The 14700-nt window shown below is 34.6% G+C and overlaps 1 protein-coding gene and 1 pseudogene across 4 annotated transcripts in view; one reads left to right on the top strand and one right to left on the bottom strand.

Annotated features, from left to right (window-relative positions):
- The window catches only part of LOC126764831 (phospholipid-transporting ATPase VA), an 80509-nt gene that overhangs the window by 15842 nt on the left and 49967 nt on the right, over nucleotides 1–14700 (bottom strand). The gene's annotated exons all lie outside the window — the stretch shown is intronic.
- On the top strand, nucleotides 11437–12291 carry LOC126764901 (tigger transposable element-derived protein 1-like; annotated as a pseudogene).

The following is a 14700-nucleotide window of genomic DNA, read 5'->3' as shown; positions in this document are numbered from 1 at the left end:
CAGACGATCCATTGCCCGACCATGAAGAAGTTCGAATAATAATTACCCATCTGAAGAACAACAAAGTGGCGGGGCCGATGGGTTGCCGGCCGAGGTATTCAAACACGGCGGCGAAGAACTGAAAAGGAGAATGCATCAGCTTCTTTGTAGAATATAGTGGGACCAAAGCATGCCCGACGATTGTAATTTAAGTGTGCTCTCCCAATCCACAAAAAGGAGACCCCACAATCTGTGTCAAATACCGTGGGATGAGCTTCCTCAATATCGCATATAAGGTTCTATCGAGCGTATTGCAAACTGATAGGACCTTATCAATGAGGCTTTAGACCTGGAAAATCAAACTGACCAGATATTCGCCATGCGCCAAATCTTGGAAAAACCGTAAGAAGAGAGAATCGACACTTACCACCTCTTCGTCGATTTCAAAGCTGCTTTTGACAGCACAGATATATGAAGTTGGTATTCCCGCAAAACTAATACGGCTGTGTAAACTGATGTTGAGCAACACCAAAAGCCCGTCAGGATCGAGAAGGACCTCTCCCAGCCGTTCGATACCTAACGAGGTTTCAGACAACGCAACTCCCTTTCGTGTGACTGCTTCAATCTACCTTTGGAGAAAATAATTTGAGCTGCATGTAACAAATATTAGGATTACCGAACAGACTTTACTACATATTATTGCGATTGTATGAGAAGAACATTAACGAAACATTGGGAAGATTTAATTAGCTTGTAGCCTTTTAATTACATGTAGTATTAGCAAAAAATAGATACAATCGGATCAATACTATCTCCTGTATACCTAAGGTATTTTCCTGGCTTTGGTCCTGGCAAGTTTGTAAGAGGAGGAAATTTCGGTTACACCGGAAGATAGCCCTTCCTTACTTGTTATATTTATTTACCATATATGGACCTACAGTGTGCAGATTTAAAATTTGTACTTTTTGTATCAATCAAAAACTTTAAGACTACAAACGTCCCTTGTTTCTAAGCAAACAAAGCCATCCATTCAGATCTTAAAATGCATTTTGTTAAAACTGAGATAAAAATATTCAGTATAGCATAATTAAGCACGATCAGTTATCATGACATCCTTTTGTCATGTTATTAGATGACAGCATAAAATAAATTCATTATAGCTTTGGTTATTTCACATTTTTTACAGCAACTATATGTGTATGCCGGCAGTCAAGCAGCTCACGACTTCCGTTTAAAGGCGAGCTAAAGTGAGAAGGCGAAACATCTCCTCCACAGGGTTGTGCGCCACGTAAAAAACGCCCCCAATGAAAAAGTATAAAGAGATGAGAGACCCCCCTTTTGATGACGACTATGGCAAACGAACTAAGGTTTACGATTTGAGGGCATGCACCTAGAATGTCCGGTCTCTTAATTGGGAAGGTGCCGCTACCCACATGGTTAATGTCCTTGTTAGAGTGAAGGTTGACATCACCGCCGTCAAAGAAATGCGATGGAAGGGCAAGGACTGAGACGAGTAGGTCTTTGTGGAATTTACTATAGTAACCATATAGAGGAGGGAAAATTCGGTGTGGAATTCGTGGTGGGAGACAGACTCGGTCGCCAAGTCGTTGTTTTCACCCCTGGTGATGAACGTCTAGCCTCAATCGGCATCAAAGCGAAGGTCTTCAGCATATCGCTGATTTGCGTCCATGCCCTTACGGAAGAGAAGGACGAGGTGACCAAAGATGACTTCTATGAGCGTTTGGAGCGCTCCTATGAGAGCTGCCCAAGCCATGATGTCAAAATCGTGCTTGTCGACTTTAACGCAAGGTTGGGCAAGGAAGGTATCTTTGGCGCAACAGTCAGTAAATAGCCTCCACAAGGAAACATTCCCAAATGGGTTGATCGACTATACCGGGGACCGAAATACATACATCCGTAGTACTAGATTCCAGCATAAGAAAATACATCAAGCAACCTGTCTGTCTCCGGATCGAAAAGCCACCAATCAAATCGATAATGTTGTGATAGACGGAAGACACATCTCCAAGAGGAAGGTTCGACGTCGAAAAGCTGCATTCACAACTGACAGCTGAACGATTTTCTACTCGGCTTCCACTACTGCTCTCTGAGAGCACTCATCAGCAACTCGGTATAAGTGGAAGCTCCTTACGTACAGTTGCAAACGAAACCATTGGTTTACGGAGAATGCAATAGAAGAGCTGGTACGATGAGGAGTACCGTGTCACAGCGGAGAGAAATCAGACTGCCTACCTCGCAACGTTACGATCGTCAAACATATATTTTAAATCCTAAGCCCCGTGAACTTGTTTTATTAAACTTGATGTCTTTTTCGCAAATTTTGCAAACAACCAAAGCACTAATTACACTGAAAACTGAGAAGAAATCGATAAAACAGTATCCATGCGTTTTTTCAATGACAATTTCGTTATCTCCGGTGTGTAACAGTTTTTCCGCGGCTGTACTGATATTTGCGGTGGACTCTTTGCATGTAAAGCGATTTCCATAAAATTTTCTCTTCTTAAACCTCGATCTAGATGAAGAATTACCGCGAGAGCATTTTTGAATTCATTTTCGTTGCGTTGGATAGTGTACGACAGCTGAGAGTAAACTGAACAGACGCTTCGACAACAGTGCCTAACGGTTCCAAATACATTTAAAATGGTCAAAAACTACATAACAAGGACCGTATACACCAATAGAGGCCCCCTATATTATCTATATACTGTTTACAATGCAAAAGATTCGAGCAACTACACACTAACTCCAAAACTCCGTCCACAGGCAGGTGGACCGATTTATGCCTGCGAGCGGTCGCTGTTTAAAACGCTGCCATTCAAAAACTATTCAAGATACGACCTTGCCGATTTCACAGGATATTTTTGAATATAGTATAAACTATCGAAAAAGCAAAAAAAAAAATGTTTAAGTGTCACACTGGTATAGCCCCTTAAGTTGTTTAAAAGATATGTACAATAAAACAATTAGACGGCGGGGTGACTGGTTACTGCAATCCCCTGTGGTCCACGGAAGCGGACAACATTAGTGTTGATGAAAATATTTTTAATTGGAATTAGATGAAGAAACAACGAAGATAGAAGAAAAGGAAGGTGTCAATGCTCATCAAAAGTTATGGACATAGACACGTCTTTGGCTGCAATGTCGAAGATGCCGACACAATTATTAACTCAGTTGAAAGCGTATAGCAAGTGGTTGTCAGCAGCGTTCGAAGCGGAACAGCAGTCGGAAGAACACCAAGCTTGCGAAAAGAAATCGTCACAGTCGAAAGATAAAAACAAAATTAAGGCTGAAGTGGATGAGTCTTTACAAGAAGATCCAGATTTCGAGTGTGGAATAGCTAAGATGGGCAAAGCTTCTTAGCTCTTATGATTGTTCAGAAGATTAGAAGTCCGGAAGTTCTCAACGAGTTGCCGCACATTCCAAGTGGGGGGAATTTGAGAATTACTAAAACCTTGGAGAAATTAAAGCCATGATTTTATTGAACTGGTTATTGGCAATTGGCTACGGAAGGATTGCCAAATATGCTGAGTGCATTGTAGTTAACGCGTCAAGATCGAGGAGCCAAGATCAGATGAAGCAGTACAATTCGGATGATTAATTTTCCAAATAATATTGTTAATAAATTAGGGAACAGATATATTTTGGTAGTACAAGGAACATTGAAGACGATATGAAAGACATAAATGCTATACGTTCGGTACTGCAAATATGTCTAAACGGTGCGATCAGTCTTAAGCGAAGGGCAGTGTGATGAACACGGATGATTGCACAAAATCGATTCGACAATACACAGCGAAATTCATAGCTGCCAGAATTTTCGAGTGGCAATATTTTCGTAACAATCTATGATATATGTAAGTGCCCGCATTGTGCAGCAGACGCAGTTCTAAATAGTGTGTTGCTTAGTAAAGAGCTACAAGTTAAAAGTTGTGAACTCGAATAACGAGTAATACGCGTTAAGTTGTTTAAATTAGCAATAAAGAAATGTGTAACCATTAAATATTTAGCAATCCAGTGATCGAACTCAAGAAAGAGGTAGTCGATTTATCGAGAAATACTTTACAGTATGTATGTCTTACGGTATTGGAAAATACATAGGTTATTTATTATTGAAAAAAAAACCTTTTAACGTATTGTGAACAAATTTTTTTAGTAAAATAATATTTTTTTAAGTAAAGTAGATAACAAAATCATAATCTGACTTATATACAATAATTCATATCTTCTAATTACATGTGTTTAACAACTAAACTAAATTAATTTCGAATTGGGAGATCTAGCATATGTTATCTTTCAAGTCTAATAGTTTCCGCTAACAACATGACTGCCAAAGGGTTGTCTTGATAACTGATCCTGCGTAAATATACTGTACTGTTTTACCTCAGTTTTAACAAAAGATATATTAAGATCCGAATGGACTGCTTTATTTCTTATGAACCAAGTGTCGTTTATATAAAAAAAAAAAATAATAAAATATAAAACTGTTTGTCGAAAATTTTCAAAATGTAATAAAATAAAAATAAACCAAAGGCCTAAGGTTTTCTGGTTTGCATGCTGGGCAATTAAAAATTTCGAATATATATTTCTTTTATCTCAGTAGCTCTGAAGTAAAATTTATTTAACGCGAAAATGGCAAGCATGAAAATGCGCGAAAGCATTATTTACAATTGTAAAAAGCAATCGCAGTTCTCTTTTAAGAAAGTAGACAAAAAAGTATGGGCTAACCTCAGAACTATTTGTCCCGTTATTGAACGCTTTAAGGAATCGTCTCAGTGTGACCCTCTGAAAAATCATTAATTTTCGCGATTTGTTTTTTAAATGTTGAAATTAACTAATCGGTCCGGTTTTTATAAATAAATACATTCATGACAAATACAAAATATTTTTTTTTATGTTTATTTATTGGGTGTAGAATAGTTAAATAAATTGTTGAAATGAATTTAAACTAAAACAAAAATTTCATTAATACGTTGTAGCGAGTAATTTGAATCTTGATTTCAAAATTTGAGAGAATGCTTATTACAGTGTATACTCAGCGTTTGCTACTCCTTGCTACCGCTATCACTTTGACGGGAGCCGTAGCAGAACTATATAAAAGTATGTTCCAAGTTTTGTTAGGTAAAAAACTATAGTTGTAGCAATAGTCAAAAATGAAGTGCTGTGCTCTGCTCTGGGGTAGCGGTAGTAAAAAATTGGGAGCGGTATGAGAGCAGAGATAATTAAAATTTGTACATATGTGCTACAGCTCTCTCATGTGTTAGTTGTTTTTTTTTTTGCTATTTTCTGTCATAATATTTAAATTGAAAAAAAAATGTAATAACAATATTTTATTTAGAAACAAAAAATCTAAATCAAAAAAGTATTTTGTTCAGTCAGTGTTTAAATTAATGTATTAAGTAAGTAGTAATTAATATATACAGCGAATCAATATAGTTTACATACACCTAGTTCTATTAAATTTCGACACGTTTATTACGTTTTAAAATTAATAAATGATGTGGGTTTTTTCTATCCATTTCAAAATATGTATATTTCACATTAAATATAGCATATCAAAATATTTTTTTTTACACAAATAAAAAAATTAATGCCAAAGCTTAAAATACAAGTACGCCTAATTCATTGTTCTACTATAGCTCTGCTATGGCTCCCGTCAAAGTGAGAGAGGGAGCTATAGCATAACAATAATTCTAGACCTTTTGCTGCTATGGAGTAGTAAATGAAAATCCTGTGTATATTATCTGACAATGCAACAAAAAAAATGGATTTTTCGAAATTTTCACACTGACACGTCACATGATCGTGAGAGGCCGAAGAACGTTGTGACCATTCCCTTAAAACAACTCAAAACATTTCAGGAATAAAATTGGCGAGGAAGGCTAGCTGCTTTTCTACGCAGGACGAAGAGGAAAGCTGATCTGAAAACGTACAAGGTACAAAAAGTTCCGGATAGAGACGCCGTCAAGAACGAAACCGCAAAACAACGAGCTAAGAAACTCGATTCGATTTTATTAAAAAGTTCGAAAGCTCTGTAATTGATGACGAGACTTACATTTTAGCGAACCTTTCTCAACTACCTGAACAAATTTTCAAGGAAATATTTCAGAAAATTTCAAAACCAAAAAGAGTGCCAAAAATCTAACTAAATTTCTTGTATGGCAGGCAATTTGCAGTTGTACCAAAAGGAGCGGGTTATTCATTACATTGGGTACCATCAACTGCGAAATATATGTGAAGGAATGTTTACGAAAAAGATTTCCCACTTTTTTAAGCCAACATGAGGTGTCCACTTTTTTTTGACCTGACATCGCTTCATGTCATGTCTCGAAGTAAGGCTGATTGAGATACTTTGCTTTAGTAAAAAGAGGAATGCAGGCAAACAAAATTACCAAAGTCCTTAAAGACTTTAAAGGATCGTCTTAGTGTGACCCTCCGAAATTTCACCGATTTTCGCGATTTTTTTCTAATGCTGAAATAAACTAATCGGTCCGATTTTTTTTAAATAAATACATTCATAACGTTGTATATAAAAATTACGTGTCAAGTTATTTGTGCGCGATGGACTATATAAATACAGTGAAATCTTCATTAAAAGGACGCTCTATTAAGCAGACATCTCCATTAACATATTAACTGGACAGAAAGGCTGGTTCGTCAGTGTCCGTTTATGGGAGCTTTCACTGTATATATTTCTAAACATACGCATGTATTCATAATCCCCAAAAATATATAATACAGTTGAACTTCCATAACTAAAACTTCTATAACTCGAAGTTCTCCATAACTCGAACTCTTGAAATAGCAATAGAAGTCAAATGGCATACAAATTTCCTGCCATAATTTGAAGTTTTTTTTGGATTATGGTGATTTGAGTTAGGAAAGTTTAACTATAATTATAATTTTCAGTAAATGCTTAATGGCCATTTTTTCAATGTCTGTTTAGCATCCAATTGTCATTTAAGTTTTGGCAAACTTAACCAAGATTCCTTTTTCGGTAAAGAACGTTTTTCTTTAAATAGTACTGTCCGATCCTGTAAACCTAATTGATAAAACATACATTTTTACTGTAGTGAATAATAGTATAAAATAAAGTTAACTAATTGTTGAAATGACACGTGAAAAACGGTCCTGTACAATGTCCACGATTTCGGCTGCAATTTTGATCTAAAAGGATTATTAATCTGTAGGAAAGTTGATATCGCGATATGGAGAGTTGTTTTTTTGTTTTTTGAAAATTGACAAAATGCCGGCTGGTCCTTTTTCGACGATTTTTGGGAGAAAAAAATAGGAAGATTTCAAAAAAAAAAGGTTCCACAGCCCGATAGAGAATGACGTTAAAAATTTTCTCTCCAAATTGGATATTATTTTCAGACCTTTTCTTTTGAGAGTAGAAACCGTTTTGAAAACACCATTCTGAGAACAACGCATTTAAAGATTGTCTCGCCCGTTCCCCTCTGTTTCCTTTCTACAAGAAACGCTGTAGCGACTGTAATAATTTGAATTTGGATTTCAAAATTTGAAAGAATGTTGATTACAGTGTAGACTATCCGATAACGTAACAAAAAAAAAATCAATTTTTCGAAAATTTCGCAGTGAGACGACCCCTTAAAATAAAGTGGTCTTCAGCAGCTATGAGAGTATCGAACACTACCGTAACAACACTAATGGACGAAGTTCCGGAAAAATTAAAACATTTTATTAATAAAACATAATTTTTGGTTTTTTGTTCCTTTTTTCAAATCTAAAATAAATTTTTCATAAAAAATATTTCATAATTTTTTAACGGTCAATTTCATTCGACGCAGTCCAATTACTTAAGGGACTCTATGCGAGCGAAGCCGCGGAAAAAGCTAGCAAGAAATAAAGAAATCCAGTGATCGATCTCTAGAATGATTGAACTCAAGGTAGAAGAATTATCTGTTACCATTTTTTGAAAAATACATATAAGCATATATGTATTTAATTACTGTGTGTGTACATGTCTGTAAACGACAAATTGACTAAACCACTTCAATAAATAATAATAAGTAATGTCAATAATCCAGTACTATCCTTGTTTCATTTTGACTTCGCACCTGTTGTGAATGAATACACAATAAATAAATAATTTGTTCCGATTTTTCAATTTTTGAATATTTTATGCGAAAATCTATGATATTCTCAGCTGTTAATACGTGTCTTATTAAAGCGGGAGTTTTGGCAAAAGTAATTAAAATGCAGATTTCATTTCTTTTTAAATTTATAACTAACACTTTGCAATACTCCGATAAACCGTTGTATTTCAATATAATTGATTTTTATTGCTTTTGGCGTATTATTTGAACATGAGTTGTTCTGGGGAAAATACATATGGCAGGCGTGGGCATATTAGCCCTTAGTGGCATTTTGCCCGTTCGGGCACAAGTGCACATTTTGAGGGCCTCATGAGGGGATCATCGCGGGCAAACATGAAGAGGGAAGTGAGAGCAACGTATTTTAGCACACAATGTTTACAAATGAGAGCGCGCGCATATATGGGAATTTGCACTGTGGGTAATAACTGTAAAATTGCCTAACAATTGTAAGTTTCTTTGTAACCACTATAAATTTATATAATGTAAGACAAACAACAAAAAGTATAATAAATATTTTATTTTAGTAATCATTAGCATTTAATTTAGTTTATTTGAAGTAATAAATTGTATGTATGGTTTAATCTCATTTGCTGTAGCTACACGCATTATTGTAACACTTTTTAAAAGTAATTTCAATAATAACTTCAGTTTATGAACCACTGTTTCTTCAAACACATATGCCCAAATGAATCATATGAGAGCGCAATGTAAATGATTAACCAACAACACCGCTTCTACCGCCCGCTTACCATAGAATTTCCAACTATTTGGGGTTTTCCCCTTAAAAACGAGTATTTTGCTCTCTCACAAAGCAGGGTTGCCAATCTAAATATACTGTAGTAATTATAAACAATGTCTTCAATATGTTCGAAATTTTCTTAAACTAACTCAAAATCAGAGTCGAATGCTATTATTTATAAATATATTAACTATTTTTAATAGTTTGATTTCAGTTTTGATGTATTATATTATAAAAAATTATTATTGAAAAGTTAGATGTGTACAAAACTACATATGCGTATTGAGTGATGGCAACATTGTTCGAATGAAAACGAGAACCAAACGCTTGCCGCTCGTAGCGAAGGGAGAAGCGGAATTCGCTATTTCTGCCATTATCGTTTGTATTCTATTTGTGTGATTAGCCACTCTCAATTAATAATGCCATACCGCGCAAATATATTTTTACTTGATGATTTCTTATTTTTTTTGAAAATATATATTCCCTTTCTATAGCGCGTATTATTATTTTAATACATTTCCAGAGGCAATTTAAATCTTTAAAATTAAAAAAAAAAAAAAACAATTATAGGAAAAAACCTCAACTTTTTGAATATTTTGGTAAAACAACCAAACTGAAAATATCACAAATAATATATTTATATGAGCATTTTCATTAGATGGAACTGCAATATGTGTAAACAAAATACATATATATTATTGTCACAAGTATCTTTTCTTTTTTATATATGCAGATATATAAAACTGCCTTGCATATGTACGTATAAAACCCACAACTTGAGACAAATTTTCCCAATTGTAGCTAAAATGAATTTTTACAACTGGCATCACCATCTGGCATTTACATCACTGTACATGCGATAGAACAGTAACTATCGCATGTACAGTGATGTAAACAAAATATGTAGGAAGGTGTTGTCAAGTCATAAAATGTGCTGTTTTCTTATTAAATAAAATTGTTTTTAGATACAAGTATAACTCATATAATTTTTTCCTACCAGTGATTAGAATTTTCCACCATGCAAAGGTAAATAAAAACAAATATTAGTGCGAAACTCTAAAACCTGCAAATTATGTTTACCTCTTTTTATTCACACAACTGTACAATTCCGATATGAAGTAAACTTCCGCTCTTTAATTTGTGTACAATGTCAGTATTGCCGCAACCATTCTGCGATGAACATTAAGTTACGGAGGAATGTAATTGATTTTTTTCGCAACATTTTATGCCCTTCCCTCCGTAAACTGATATTTCCCTCATATAGTCCTCGTGCGCACTTTGCTAACTTTGCCCTGCTCTAAATGATTCAGCAGTGTAGATTATTATTTACCGTTTTGTCTGCGAACAGAACGCATGCTTATGCATGAAATACACCCAACAAAGTTTTTAACGAAACTGACGATCGTAACATTGAAAATCCAAAACTTTCGGCAACAAATATGGCTAATCAAGTATAGACGGAGTAGCGCGGAGTTCGACGGGCTCAAGATTTTAAAGTTTTCCAAGGAGTATTTAAATAACGATACAACTTTTTTGGTATACACTCAGTCCTTTTTTTACGCGATCTCTTTTTACGCTATTTCACTTTAACGCGGTTATTTTGGCAGCGCAAATTCCTTTTTTACGCGAATTTCTCACTTTAACGCGATTGCTTTTTTTCGTTTTTTTAAAGAATTTAAATTTTTGCTAGCTTTACAATGGAAGTTAATTCAGGAAAAAATAAAAAACGCAAAGGCATTTCTTTAGAAACAAAACTCAGTGAATCTACAGTGCGGACAATAAAAAAAATAAAAATGCAATTAGAAAATCTGTAGTTTCCGGAAAAAATGTAAATGCGAAGAAAACTTCATACTCAAGAAATGTTTTTATTGAAGAAATGGAAAACCTATTAACAATTTGGATTAAGGATCTCAACCAGAAACGAATCACAGTTGATACTACAACAATAAAACAAAAAGCTCTATGTATTTTTAAACGATTAACATCGAACCAAGAAAACAAAAACGAATTTTCAGATAGTGGTGGATGGTTTTCGAAGTTTATTGAAAGACATAATTTTCATAATTTAAAACTAAGGGTAAAATTGCTTCAGCTGATAGTAAAGCTGCGCAGGACTATCCACCAAAGTTATTAAAAACTATTCAAGAAGGTGGTCACAGACCAGGTGGTTACAGACCAGACCAAGTTTTCAATGCGGACGAAACCGGCCTATTTTGGAAGAGGTTACCAAAACAAACATATGTGCCTAAGGCCCAAAAATCATTTGATGGCATCAAAGCTGCAAAGGGCCGTGTAACGTTTTTATTATGTAGCAATGCTTCTGGTGGCAGCATGATTAAACTGCTGTTAGTAAACAAAAGTCTCAGGCCGCGAGCACTAAAGGGCAAAGATTTAAAACATTTACGTGTTCACTGGATGGCCAATAAAAAAGTCTGGTTAACTGGAAATATATTCCAAAAATGGTTTGCTAAATGCTTTGTACCAGAAGTTAAAAGTTATTTGGAGAAGAAGAAACAGCCCTTTAAAGCTCTTTTAATAATTGACAATGCACCGGGCCATCCGTTGATTGAACATCCTAATGTAAATATCATTTTCCTCCCACCGAATACTACATCAATTATACAACCGATGGATCAAGTCATTATTGCGACTTTTAAAATGTACTACCTCAAAAAAACTTTTCAGTGCATAATGGAAAAACTGGAGGAAAATCCTGAATTGGACTTCTCCGATGCTTGGAAAAATTTTTCTATCAAGGATTGCATCTTGTACGCGTCAAAAGCAATTTCTGAAATAAGGCAAAATTGTACGTTAAACGCATGCTGGAAATCTCTTTGGCCAGAATGTGTTAAAAGTGGTATGTCCGTAACAAGCAATTCAACTGATTATTCAGATATCATTGATTTAGCACGTTCCGCGGGAGGAGAAATTCTTGCAGATATGACGAGAGAAGATATTGACGAGATTCTTCTAGACCGAGAGCTCGGTGATGGCGATTTGATTGAAGTAGCTACGGAAGTAATCGAATCGGAAAATGGCAGCGACACCGAGATAGACGAGCATCCAATTAAAGCAGAGACGATTAAGCAAGGATTTGCAGCAGAATTGGAAAATTATTTTGTAGCAAATGATACTGATGCCGAACGTGCACGAATTTTTCAAAAAGAATTGAGTCTCTGCATGTTAAGATACATATAAAGAACTACATCGGAATTTATTGGATCCAAAAAGAAGCATTCAAACAAAATTAACTGAATTTATGGTGCAAACTCAGTCGGAGATACTAAGTCAATCAGAACATCAATCCATAGTTCCTACTATTGATTCTGATACAAATTCTAGTGATATCAGTGCCGGCCATCAAAATAAGCGGCTAAGAATAATTTCCACTACGGATAATGACAGTGATTAAACAGCATTCAACGGTTTTTTCAATAAATCTACCTATATTTTATTTTCTTCTCTTTTATATATGGTTTTTGTTTTGTATTTTTTATTTTGATATGAATGAATAAATCATATGTCTGAAATTTGAAACTTATTGTATTGTTTTTGAATATTTTTTTGCGCGTATATTTTGTTATACGCGATATTTTTTATACTCGGAACCAATTCGTCAGTTAATATTGGAAAACTAACCATTTTTACGCGATTTTTTTTTACGCGATTAGTGACAGAACCAATAATCGCGTAAAAAAAGGACTGAGTGTACTGTAATATTAGCAGATGAGTCCAAATTGAGCATAAGTTGGTTATTGTGCAGACTTGGCTGATTTGCAATTAATCCAAGGATGCAGACTCAGGCACCAGACATCAATGTCATGGACAATTTGGGATCAAAATGTTAATAAGGGAGGTCATACAAAATACGAATATTATTTATTATAATTTGATAGTTTAAAAATATATTTATGAAAATTTAAAATATATATATATAAAAAATTTTTAAGTTTAAAATGTCACACCAAAAATATATATGTATTTGAATTGGTTTAGTATTCGTTTCAGTTCAATAGATACTTATGTATATATGTAGCTTGAAAGGTTTTGTTAGGCACTGTTTGAAATATGCTGTGCTACTGCTATTCTTCTAAAGGCTTTAAAGGAAAAACTATATAACTACAAGATATAGAACTGTAATTTGGGACAGAAGATCGCAGTAGTAATTGGTATCTGTGGGCTAAAATTTTTAAAAAAGTGAATGTGACACCGCTCACTAATAAGTTTAATGTATATATGTCAAAATAAATCCTATAAGTACTTCTACCGACAGTTTGAAAATGAATGAAATCGGATTATAATCTCTCTCACTCCTCACATAACGGTACTGTTAAATACTACTAAAAGCTCGATAAATCAATAACCAAAAACTCCAGAGACATTAAATTTTATCATCGAGATGGTATTGGACATCTTTATAAGATTTGGTGTCAAGATTGGACAATTGGCGTGGTACCGCCCCCTTTTAGGTGAAATCCCATATCTAAAGACCTAATCGTCCGATTTCAACCAAATTCAGTACGTGATATATTTTAATATCCCTATGTCACAGTGTGAAGATGGGCGAAATCGGACTACAACCACGCCTTCTTCGCATATAAAAAATTTTAAATTCCTTTTTATTTTTCCCACTTTCCGGTTTACAAATCAAAAATAAATTAATATAGTGAGATAAAACTTTGCACAAATAGTGCCTTTGAAATATGCCAACTTATTACCAAAAATTGTCCGAATGGAAGCAAAACTGATCAAGCCCTAAGTACTGAATATGTTGACTCCAGTGCCTATACTTGACTTTTGACAGAAAAGATCGGTCAATCTGTGTTATATATTATTGAATTCAGAGAAAATGTTTTCCTGATAATATTATGCATGTATGCTCCCATATATAATATAAAGATTTTCGAACTTCCGGGTGACTTTATACCGCATATATTGGCCAATATATGAGTTATCGTAATCAAATATAGAAAGCGTGTTTTACTCATAACAGTGTATATTTGTGCCTAAAATAAATAAAATTTACATAGCCCACATATGTATAACAAATTTTAGGATTATCGAACAGACTTTACTCGCACATGCAGCGTTTGAAAAACTACGCTACTCCCGAAGCATTTCATTTTTACGCTCTCACTTTGTCGGGAGCCACAGCAGAGCCATAGTATAACATGTAAAAGTATGTGCTCCGCTCTGCTGCGAGTTTTGTTAGGTAAAAAACTATAGCTGAAGCGAGAGCAAAAATTAAATGCTGTACTGTGCTCTGGTGTAGCGGTAGCAACAAATTGGGAGCGGTAGTAGAGCATGCTCCACTCTGCTCCGCATGTGTTTGTTTTTTTTTTCTTTTTTGCTATTTTCTATATACATACATATATACACCCGCGGCCAAGCGTAACTTACCATTAAGAAATTTCTAGCGAAAACGTGTTCTATCACTCATTGTAACGTTACTTGTAATGGAATTTTTCCGTTAAGTTTTAACGAAGTGATCTCTGACTTACACAAATATAAAATATTAAAAAAAAAATAAGTTCTGTCAAAAAAGTAAAAGTAAACCAGAACTAAAAAAAATGTTAGAAAGTGTTTGGGAGGAGGAAATATCAAGCAGTGTTTTGGAGAAACTTGTTGGGTCAATGCCTGCTCGTATCGAAGCTGTAATATCCGCTAGAGGTGGACCGACGTCATATTAGATTTCCCGTTATTCTTTTTGCATATGTTGTAATTCCATTTTCAATTGAAACAAAAAATGTTGTTAAGTTATTACAAGAATTAGTAATAATGAAATCAAAGACTTGTGTGCAAATAAAAAAAAGTTGTCTCAATTTAATTTTACAAATGGGCCAGATT

This window comes from Bactrocera neohumeralis, unplaced genomic scaffold, assembly GCF_024586455.1.
Source record: "Bactrocera neohumeralis isolate Rockhampton unplaced genomic scaffold, APGP_CSIRO_Bneo_wtdbg2-racon-allhic-juicebox.fasta_v2 cluster10, whole genome shotgun sequence".
Classification (NCBI taxonomy): domain Eukaryota; kingdom Metazoa; phylum Arthropoda; class Insecta; order Diptera; family Tephritidae; genus Bactrocera; species Bactrocera neohumeralis.
Note: the sequence above shows the minus strand (reverse complement) of the source record. Positions and strands in the feature narration are given on the sequence as shown.